This window comes from Macaca nemestrina, chromosome 8 (assembly GCF_043159975.1).
Source record: "Macaca nemestrina isolate mMacNem1 chromosome 8, mMacNem.hap1, whole genome shotgun sequence".
Classification (NCBI taxonomy): domain Eukaryota; kingdom Metazoa; phylum Chordata; class Mammalia; order Primates; family Cercopithecidae; genus Macaca; species Macaca nemestrina.
In genome coordinates, this window is record NC_092132.1 from 145,518,454 (window position 1) to 145,530,270 (window position 11,817).

An 11,817-nucleotide genomic window follows, 5' to 3' on the forward strand; every position below is an offset into this window, starting at 1 on the left:
CAATAGAACATGCTGCATTTTCTGTAAGAAAGGGGAAGAGATAAGGTTACCTTTTCTTATTTTGTTTGTGTTTGCATAAAGCAACTCTGGAAAGATACCTAAGAAACAACGTAATTACATGTAGGGTGGTGGTAATGGTGGAGAGAAATGGTGTGAGTAGGGACAAGGATGGGAGAAAGATAAATGTTTGGGGGGAAGTTTGGGGAGGTCATAGGGAATGTGCACACATATGTAGTGTCACAGAGATTAGTAGGAATGGGGGGGTAAGAACATCTGTATTCTCTAACAGTAACATCACTGAGTATTTTGTAAATTTTTTTGTCTCTTAAGAACTAGTTATAACTCTGACATCCGTGAATTGATTTAAACCCTTCTTGACCTTCTTTATATTTTTATCCACTGTATTGTCTAAGTAAGGATAACAAGCTTCAGGTATTAACTCCCCAAAGAGCAGAGTACAGTGTAACTTTATCATACATACACTTACCGTATGTGAAGTCAACTAATCATGCCCAACCAAAAGAAAATAAGGATAGCCGGGTGCAGTGGCTCATGCCTGTAATCCCAACACTTTGGGAGGCCAAGGCGGGAGGATCTCTTGAACCCAGGAGCTGGAAACTAGCCCGGGCAACATAGCAAGACCCTGTCTTTGCAAAAACAAATTTAAAAATTAGCCTGGCATGGTGGTGTGCACCCATAGTCCCAGCTACTTGGAGGGCTGAGGTGGGAGGATCACTTGAGCCCAGGAGGTTGAGGCTTCAGTGAGCTGTGATTGTGCCACTGCACTCCAGCCTGGACAACAGAGTGAAACCTTGTCTCAAAAAAAAAAAAAAAAAGAGAGAGAGAAAGAAAGAGAAAGAAGGAAAGAAGGAAGGAAGGAAGGGAAAGAGAAAGAACGAAAGAAAGGAAGGAAGGAAGGAAGGAAGGAAGGAAGGAAGGAAGGAAGGAAGGAAGGAAGGAAGGAAGGAAGGAAGGAAATGAGGATCAATAACAAATCAAATCATACAGGCTACTTCCGAGAATGAGCATAGAGCACATATCCCCAGGTTGAGTGTGAAATGGGAAATAGAACACTGTAGACCTCTGTTCCTTAGTTTCTAATATGATTGTCTTCCCAGGCAAAGTGGGATTCTAGGACTTAAAGATTTGTGTTTGTCCTCCCACATGCCCTCCCATTTCAAGCCAAATCTTTTCTCTGGTCCTCAACCAAAGATACAAGATTGTATCTGATGCTGGCTCATTTGGTCTTTTGGCCAAGTGATATGTCTCCAATGCAAAGAAAATTTGAGGTATACACAGTTCTTAGGCTCAGTGCAGACCTTAGATCCCAACCAATACTACCAGGACCCAAAGTAACATGAAACCCCACTGTGGTGTCTCCTTCAAGTTTAGACACTTATCCTGGTTATAGTATTTCAGAATGTGACAGACACCAAATTAAGTCTAACTTCATTCATTCTTTGCATCTAGCTTGGTTTGGTGCAAAGAAATATAAGAGATCATTTCTGCAATGTACAGTCCTATTGAAGACAGGAAATAGACACCCACCAACATGAGTCAACAAAACAGCATTATAAAGAAGTCATGAAGTGATGCTCAAATTTACAGAACAATTAGTGACTAGAGAGTTTAACATAAGATATTCATTTGTGAACAAATATATAAGCACCTACTACATGTCAGGCACCATGCTAGGCACTGAAAACAAAACACATTGTTTATGGAGCTGACTCTAGGGGAAATGGTAGATAGTGATCAACCAAACATACAAATGAATAATTATAAAGATGAAAACAAGACAGCATTTATAAAAGATTTTTTAAAAACTAAGAGGTTTAAACAAAATGGGATCTACTGAAACATGAGGAATCAGGAAGCCAACTCTAAAGTGACATTTAAGTTGTAATTGAAACAGGAGGGACTATTTTTGGCGATGGCAGGGTCCAAATGCAGAAAGATACCCATGTCGGGACCTGAGCTGTGAGCTCCTGGACCTGAGGCCAGTATGTGACATCATAGGCAAAAAGGAGAGGGGATCCAAGGGAGACTGAGATGGAAGAAAGAGGCATTCCAATTGTGCTAAGGAGTTTTTATTTTATTCTAAGTGCAAATGGAAATAGTAACAAAATAATTAGGGAGAGGAGCAGAAAGAGTTAAAGAAGGCATTATGGGGTGCAAGATGAGTTCACCAAAATGCTGGAGCTCTGGAGAGAGATGTAGGTAAGAGGAGGGGTAGATGTGAGACAAGGATTCCATGGTCTCCTATCAGGGCATCAGGCTGACCAGAGACAAGGGTTTGCACAGACAAGGGGTGAGGCTAGAGAGGGAAGATGCAGGTAGGGAGAAGGCTACGGAGCCCTAGAAAGTTAGGCTTGATGCTGGAGGCAGTGGGAGACCCTACAGTCAAAACAGCAGGGTGAAGTAAAGTGCTAAGGGCCCAAGGGCTTGGTGTAGGGTATGTGCTTTGGGCAGTCAGGAAGGGGAGAAAGGAAGGAGACTGGTGATTAATTCATCCTGCTGAAATGCTTCAAAGGGAGAATGGACTTTGTTATATTTGAGCCCCGTCAGAGCTCAGCCTTCATCATCTAGACTTTAAGGGTTTTAGCCTTTTTAGTTAACCTTACACAGAAGCCCCTCTGTCCCACTGTCAGATTTCACTACACAAGTATACACTAGGTGCCTATAATACACCCAGGACTGTGCTAAACACCTGGAGAACAAATAATTATGTAAATATTCATGCCACGAAGCTAACTTTGATCCTCTGTGTGGTGGGGTCATATACTTCCAAGTGATGGTTAAATTATGCCCTTCTCTGGGTCTTCCTTTTTTAAAATAAAAAATGTTTTGTTTTTCTTAATCACAGGAGGCAGGCTCTATATTTAAATCTTAGCTCTGGCATTAACTAGCTGTAGTACTTGGGGCAAGGTACTTTCTAAACTGAAGCCTCCCTTTGTCAACCATAAAAATAAGGAGAATAAAATTTACCTTGCAGGGTGTTTTGTGTTTCATGAAATAGCATGTGTAAAAAGCACCTGCTACTGATACATAGTTGGTCCTGGCCATTCACTTGAAGGTCTTCCGCATTGCCAACTCCCTGGTCCATTGATTTGTACAATACACATTTTTTCCTGATTTTCCAGCATCGTGTGATTATGTCGCTGTGTAGGCATCTTGCGGGCTTTTGCCTTTCAGCACAGCATATGCATGATGCGTAAGCACGCACACAGCCCCCAGTCTCAATTCCTGACTGTGTCACTTTGGGCAAGTTACTTCCGCTCTTAGGTTTATTTTCCTAATACATGAAATGATGAGCACACTGTTTCCCCCACCAGTTTATTGTGACTTCAATGCCTGATGCACATGAAGGGCTCAAAAAATATTCATCCTCCCTCCCTAGTGACTTCTGCTATTTGCTTTCTATGGCTACTGTAACGAATTACCAAAAACGTGGTGGCTCAGAACATTACAAGTTCATCTGACAGTCTTGGAGAACCAGAACTCCAAGAGGAGTCTTACGGAGCTAAAATCAAGGTGTTGGCTGGGCACAGTGGCTCACGCCCATATTCCCAGCACTTTGGGAGGCTGAGGCAGAAGGATCACGTGAACCCAGAAGTTGGAGACCAAACCTGGCAATACAGCAAGACCCCGTGTCTACAAAAACTAAAGAAATTATCTGGGCATGGTGTCACATGCCTGTAGTCCCTTCTAGTAGGGAGGCTGAGGTGGGAGGATCTCTTGAGCCCAGGAGTTCAAGGCTGTAGTGAGGAATGATCACACCACTACACTCCAGCCTGGGTGACAGAGTGAGATGTCTCAAAAAATAAAAATAAAATAAAATAAAATAAAATAAAGTGTCAGCAAAGCTGTGTTCCTTCTGGAGACTCTAGGAGAGAAATCCATTTTCCTGTCTTTTCTAGGTTTTATAGCCTGCCCCACTTCCATCTTCAAAGAGGGACATCGCTTCACTCCAACCTCCGCTTCTGCCTCTGCATCTCCTTTTCTAACTCTGACTTGCCTTTCTATTTTTTTTAGGACCCACCCATATAATTTAGAATAATCTCCCCACCTCAAAATCCTTAAATCAACCACATCTACAAAGTTGCTTTTGCCACATAAGGCGACATAGTCACAGATTTGGGGGATTCAGTTGTGGTCATCTTTAAGGGGCCATGATTCTGTCTACCACGCCCTTTAGCTTTTTCCTAATGTGCAAACCTGAACTCATCACCCTTGGCCCTAAAATGAACCATCTCCTCCAGTTTCTCATTTTTCTTTGTTTGTGCTGCCATGATGCCAGCTTCACTGGGTCATGAAACTTCTAGCTGATGACACATAAATTCCAAGACGAGTGAGCCAGAATGAACTGGAGCACAATTCCCTTGTGAGAGATGATGAAAAGGAAGTTGACCACAGAAGAATGTTTCTATTGAAGGCCACACTGGTTGCCTTAGTCTAAGGACTAGGATTTAAATTCCTGATATCTGGGCCACGGCTCTTTCCACTACATTATGCTGATTCACATACCTTATAAAGTTGCATAGCTTCCTCAGTTTTAATGTTTGAAATCTCTTTTTCTTAATGGCAGGAATACTGGACTTAGAAGTTGTATTAGTTAGGGTTCTTCAGAGAAACAGAACCTAAGAGAGAGAGAGAGAGACAGACAGACAGACAGACAGAGATACCTATCACTGCAGGAAAGCCAGTGCTTTAATCAGTTCTTTCTTGAGAACTGAGGGAGGGCGGGCAGTGGTGTAAATCCCAGTCTCCCAGTCAGAGTCTGAAGGCTTGAGAACCAGAGCAACGGGAGAAGATGGATGTCCCAGCTGAAACAGAAGCACATTTGCCGTTCCTCTGCCCTTTTGTCCTATTCAGACCCTCCACAGATTGGGTGATGCCCACATGCATTGATGAGGGTGATCCTCTTTACTCACTCTACAGATTCAAATGTTAATCTCGTACAGAAACACCCCCACAGACACATCCAGAAATAATGTTTTACCAGTCATCTGGGCATCCCTTAGTCCAGTCAGGTTGACACATAAAAGTAATCATCCACAGAAGTTAAGAAAAAAAGTAGGTGTGAGTTCCAGTAACACCGTTTGCCATATACTATTTACCAGCTATATGACCTTGGGCTAATTCAGATTGAATCACAGTTCTCATGTAAAATAAGAATATTAATATCTCCTAAAATATTAATATCTTCTCTACCTTCCTACAAGGCTTGTGGTAACCTCTCTTGTAGGCTTAGTGGGTATCTTCTAAATCATAGAGGTGTAAAAATATAAGGAACTATTTTTATCCAAGTTAAGGCCTCCTACCTAATCTCCCTGACTATTCTCTTCTTTGACCATCCAGGCAGCTTACCAGCATCGGACTAATAAACCTAAAATACTATAATATCATCCTATTTAGAGAAGATGTCATGGCTCACTATTGCGTACCATACCAATCCAAACTGCACTCCTTCATTTGCAGATCTTCCATAATATCACTTCAACCTACAGAACCACTATTAGTTTTCACTATTGACCAGAACACACTCTGCTCAGGAAAATGTCCTCCTAGTCCACATTTACCAGTGCGCATTCCTGCACTGGAGCTCCTGGTCTTGCTTTAATTCATTTGCAAAGTCTTTCCTCCTCCCCCTTTGTCTACATTTCAATTCAAATCAGTAAACTTAATGAGGGCCTACTGTAAAGAAGGCGTCATGTTAGCAAGGGCTCAAATTCCCTCTCATCTTTCAATACCTATTTCAAATTCCACCTCCTTTAGCAAAAAATGTTCTTGACTATTCCAGCACAGTATAATACCTTCTTCCTCTGAAACCCTGTAGCATTTAGAATCGGTTCCACACAGTTTATTTATATGCAGTCTCACATTCTCTTAATCCATGTGATGATTTTTTAAAATTTAGAGCTATAAGGAACCATCATTTCATCTAATCCCTCATTTTGAATAAGAGAAATCTGAGATTTACGTATTCAGGCAATACTTGAGTACTTACTGTGTGTCAGGCACCATCCCCAAGGAATCTATTGGTAAGAGAAATAGATACATCTCTCCTTGGGGCCTAGAAGCAAAGTCTCTGGAACTCCCAAAGAGTAAGTAGACACACACCAAGTAGAGGGCATAACCTGTGCAGAGACAAGGACAAGAAAGAGGAGCAATGGGGTTTATGAAACTGTGTGGTTTGTCCACAGCATTGGATGGAGCAAGAGGCATGAAAGGAGAGGAAGATGGTAAGTGTAGAAGGGAGCCAATTGTTGAAGATTCATAAATATCAGGCTTAAGATTTAAGACCAGGTGCAGTAGCTCCTGCCTGTAATCCCAAAGCTGTGGGAGGCCAGGGTGGAAGGATTGCTTGAGGCCAGGAGTTTGAAGCTGCAGTGAGCTGTGATTGCCCAACTGCACTACGGCCTGGGTGCCAGAGCACAACTCTGTCTCAAAAAAAAAAAAAAAAAAAAAAAAGACAAAGTTGATCCTTTGGGCAATGGGAAATTATCAGAGGCTTTTATCAGAAAGGTGACAAAACCAAGTTTATGTTTAAGACAGATAGCTTTGATGACAGTGTGGAAGTTAGAGCAAAAGTTGACGGGTGCACTGGGCTAATTAATTAATTTGTATCCCTGTAAACCAGTATTTTTGTGGTTTAACACTTATTTAATTGAAACAGGGAGAAATGAATTTTCTTTTGATAAAAATCATATTCAGGAACTGATTAATTTTTCCTAGCCCAAACAGAATCAATTGTCTTTTCTAAAATTGGAAAAATAGTTCCCTCTACTATATACTTTTTCTCTAATCAGTTCTACTTTACACTTTTTTAAACTAAAGCACTTTGGGGAGTATATTTAGGGTTTAAAATTTAAATAATAAAATAAGTCTCTCCTTCCAAACACTCAGCACTACATAATGCATCATTTGGTTTTAAAATTTCAGTAGAATGCCAACTTTCAGTTAATTATAATCACAAAATCTTTGGGAAGAAACCCCACCAAAATATATCTGCCTGATGAGGATTTGTTTTCCTGCTCCAAAGCACTGTCCACTTAGGTATATGTAGTAGACAGAATGCTAAGATGACCCCCAATGATTCCCCTTCTGGTGTTTATGCCACTGTGTCATCCCCTCCCCTTGAGGGTAGGCAGGACCTGTGACCCACAGAACATAACAAAGGTGATGGGATGTCACTCTCCTGGATTATGTTACATCACAGAAGACTTCACCTTAGCAGACAGAAGCCAGAGACTCTCCCTGCAGCAATGAAGCAAGCAGCCAGGTTGAAGAAGCCCATGTGACAAGAAAAACTGCAGGTGACCACGAGGACTCAGGATCAGCCTCAAGCCATTAGCTAGCAAAAAAAGTGAGACCCTCAGTGATACAACCACAAGGAAGTCAATTCTGCCAACAACCTGAATAAGCTTGGAAGTGGATTCTTCCCCAGTTGAGCCTCCAGATGAGAGTGCAATCCCAGCCAATGCCTTTATCTCAGCCATATGAAAGGCTGAGCAGAGGATGCAGCCAAGCTTTGCCTTGAAATCCTGCCCAACACAAACTATGAGATAATAAATGTGTATTGTTTTAAGATGCTTAATTTGTAGTAATTTGTCACAGAACAATTGGAAACTAATGTGGCATGTAAATAGAATCAACTCCTATTTTGCTAGTTTATTTGGAGTTGTATGAAAACTGAACTAATACCATATTTCTAATTGAGACACATAGTTTCTTGTCTGTATTGACTGAATCCCCCCCACTCATACCCTCCTAGAGTCCTGTCTCTGTATCCAGCTCCTGGTTCAACCTTGAGTGAAAATGGAGACCAAGAGACAAATGAGGGTGCTCTTTTCATGGTATAGATGAGCTCCTCAAGGCCCATGCCACCACAGTAACATCTGGGAAGGAGAAGAGGTGACAGATGCAAGAAGCAACTCAGAGGCTTATTTTATATTTTGACTAAAGCATTACATTATGCATCCATCATATTGTACAGTCATAATTGATGCTTATAATGGTGACCCTAAGGCAGGATTGGCAGGCATCAAAGAAACACTGAGTAAAATACAAGATGTCAACAGGATTTTCAACGTTCTACTTATTAAGATGGAAGGTGGGTTCAGAGGTATTCATTTTATTATGCTTTATAATTTATATATATATATATATATATCATTTACATATTTGTTACATATATGTCATGTAGATTCTTTTATATAGATCTCATAGTACAGAATTTGAACAGATAAATAAAGATCAACCTAAAGTACTTCTTCACTACCCATCTATTTCAGAAACATTACCCACCAGAAAAAGTTGCACTGTTTGAAGGAGTAGAATGTCAGTTAAACAACACAAACTCTACTAACCAGAAGATCGCACTCCCTGACAATACCATTCATTGAGGTTGCAACATAAATGTGAGAAAAAAGAAAGGATAAAGAGCAAAAGGAACCAAGACGAGAGGGCAGAAAAGGAAAAACCAACAGAGAAATTCCGTTTTATAATGCTAAAGATGGGAGGGGAAAGATCAGGATCAAGAAAGGCCAAGTTTGGTGGGAGGAATAGACAGAAGAGAAAAAAAAATGCAGCATTATATGGAACACAGACAAAAATAATTTACACATCACATGCAAAGTAGGTTTAGGGAGGCTGTGTAAAGCACAGAATTGGCATTTTTGGCCCACATATAGGCCCTTTTTGATGTGCAACTTCAGAGGTCATGGCCACTGGATAACAGGTACAGCAATTGTCAGTAGCCATTTTCTGCTATATGTAGCAGGGAGTGCCTGCTTCATTTTAGCACTTGGAACCAGTGTTCACTGGGCAAAGTAACAAGGGAGATACAATGCAGGCAGGATATAAGGTTAAGACATAGCTTTGCCCTCCAGGGATTCTCCAAGTAGGGAGGAGGCAGAAGAGAGGCACCAAACAAAACTCTTAGTCCCAGATCTACATTGGCAGCCAAGAGCTGAACTGAGCAGGCAGACAGGTTTTGTTTGGCCAATACAATGTGTGGGTGGATGGGTGGGTGGGTGCATGTGTGGGTGTGTGTGCAAAAACCTGAAAACTTTTAAGCACCCTCCATCTAACTCAGTTCCTGCCATTCCTAGAAGTCACCATTCCCATAGTCACTTCACACATTCACCTACGTGCTTGGTCCTCGAAGGCACTGGAGTATGCAGTCCCCTGTGTAAGCAGATACATTTGATTCTTGGGTTTTGTCATTCTTCTAGTACTTTCTTACATAACAATTGCTACCATGATGATATTCCTGACTAGATCAAACAAGTTCTTTTCAAACTAACAGGTGCCACCCCCGGTTTTCTATGCTTTCTCTCTGCTAACGCCATTTGCCTTTGTTCCCAGAACTATGCTCTAGACTAATAGTTTTAATGATTTTCCAAGAATAATCCCTAAATCCTTTTCTTGATCTGTGTGCTGGAGGATTATTTTCTGCCCACATCACTGGACTGACCTTCTTGTTCTCCAATTAATTATTAGTTTGTCTACATTAAATTATACTTGCCATCTGCTGATAAAAATCACAGAAGTCTCAAAGTCCTTTTCAATGCTTTTCCTGTTTATTGTTGGTTTGTTCTGCCTCCTATCAGCTGAATCAGCTGAAAACTGGGAGATTTGGCTTCCAATTCTTTCTCCTAAGTCACTCCTCTGTAGTGAAACTTCCCTCTGAAGACTTCCTATAAAAGAAAATGTGTGTGTGTGTGTGCACGCATATGCGTATGTGTATGAGTATGTGCAGTTTTGAACACTTAAGACAAAAATCAGTATAGCCAATCTTCCTAGAAAAGTAAGAAATGTATTAAGTGATTTTGAACAACCTTACAATGGGTAAAAAAATAATGAGTTCTAAGAGAGATACATTTAAAAAAAATAGTATAAATAAAAACAGATTCCTCAAAATATAGTATAGCAAAATCAACATGCAACAAAAGAACATGGGTAATAAGTTTGAATCACAGGGTGCAAATTTAGATGTGGAAGAAATAAGGCGTTGTTTTATTTTTAATTAAACAACTGAGTTGCTATTCTGGCCCTAATGCTACAAGAGTGACAAGCTTTCTGCCTCAGTCATCCTGGGATTGTCCACCTGAGGATGTGAGAGTTCTGGGGTCTCACATAGGACAAATGCCTGTGCATTAGTCTGCTAAGGCTGCCGTAACAGATTAGCACAGATTGGGTGACTTAAGTAACAGAAACTTATTTTCTCACCATTCCAGAGGCTGGAAGTCCAAGGTCAGGGTGTCACTGGGGTTGGTTTCTCCTAAGGTCTCTGTCCTTGGCTTGTAGATGTCATCTTCTCCCTGTGTCCTCATCTGGTCATCCCTCTATGTGCTTCTGTGTCCGAATCTCCTCTGCTTATAGTGATACCAATTGTATTGGATGAAGGACCACTCACAGGACCTCCTTTTAATTTAAACATCTGTTTAAAGACCTGATCTCTAAACACAGTCCCATTCAACACGTAGGTTTTAAGAGGTCACATCTCAATCTATAACAGGCTGGCATGGGGCTGCACCTTCTGGCCATGAGCCAGACATCCACACAGAGATAAGAGCCTCATCTCTGACCACTGGGTGCCAGGTCCTGCAGGCCTACTGCTGTCTGCTGTTTTTAAGTAGTATTGGGCTATCAGGACTCATTCATAAGACCAGGACCCTCTAGTGCCCAGGGCCCCACATTCTAATTACACCACACCCCATGCAAGATACCACCACATCTCCCTGCACCTCAAGGGGAGTGAGAGAGGCCTCTGCTATTCTAACACCCCCAGTCTTCACTTCTGTCATCCATATGGGAAGGTCTTCTTTTTTTTTGGAAAGACCCTTGCTCTTCAGACCCTATAGTTCTTAATGAAGCCATTTCTAAACAAAGGCCTGGAAAGCTCGTAGACTCTTCCTGCTTCCTGCCTGCAGAAAGCTTCCTGGGGTGATGAAGCATTTGCTTGAATTGAAAGAAACAAAAAATATAAGAAAAATTAGGGTCTTAAAGTACTAGTTACATATTATTAATGCATATATGTAAGTCCATTATTCTAAGAGTTTCATCTATTATTGTATTTTTAAATTTTATGATTTTTTAAAATCAAGAATGACAGGGTCTTATGAAAATGGAATATATTAACAAATATGACAACAGGTATTTATTGACTATTTACATAAAACTTTACACTTAGGACATGCAACATGCAAAGTAAAACATTTATTTTGGAGTATAAAACACAAAAATGAAACAAAAACTACATAAGATAATTATTGCATCTAAATGTCTTCTTTCAAAAAATACTTTTTTTCTGATTTGAAAATAAGGATACATGTAATTGGTTAAAAACTTGAAATACAGACCGGGCGTGGTGGCTCATGCCTATAATCCCAGCACTTTGAGAGGCTGAGGCGGGCGGATCACCTGAAGTCAGGAGTTCAAGACCAGACTGGCCAACATGGTGAAACCCCATCTCTACTAAAAATACAAAAATTAGTTGGGTGTGGTTGCGGTTGCCTGTAATCCCAGCTACTCAGGAGGCTGAGGCAGGAGAATGGCTTTGAACCCAGGAGGCAGAGGTTGTAGTGAGTGGAGATCATAACACATCACTCCAGCCTGGGCGACAGAGCGAGGCTCCATCTCAAACAAACAAACAAAAACTTGAAAAACAAAGTAAAAATCATCAGTATTCTTACCACCCAGAAATGGCCAATATCCAATCCCTATTATACATTTAGATAGTCTTTATAACTAGTTGTTGCTCCATTTTTAATTCATTGATTAGGTATTAGATGTTTACTGTGTATAAGG

General features: G+C 40.9%; 1 long non-coding RNA gene across 1 annotated transcript; it reads right to left on the reverse strand.

Moving 5' to 3' along the window:
- Positions 1–4,232: 4,232 nt before the first annotated feature.
- LOC139355708 (uncharacterized) lies at positions 4,233–7,237 on the reverse strand. The gene is made up of 3 exons (XR_011606577.1): positions 7,002–7,237; positions 6,011–6,140; positions 4,233–4,640 (listed from the first exon to the last, which is right to left on the reverse strand). It is a non-coding gene; the product is annotated as an uncharacterized lncRNA (long non-coding RNA).
- Between the last annotated feature and the right edge of the window lie 4,580 nt (positions 7,238–11,817).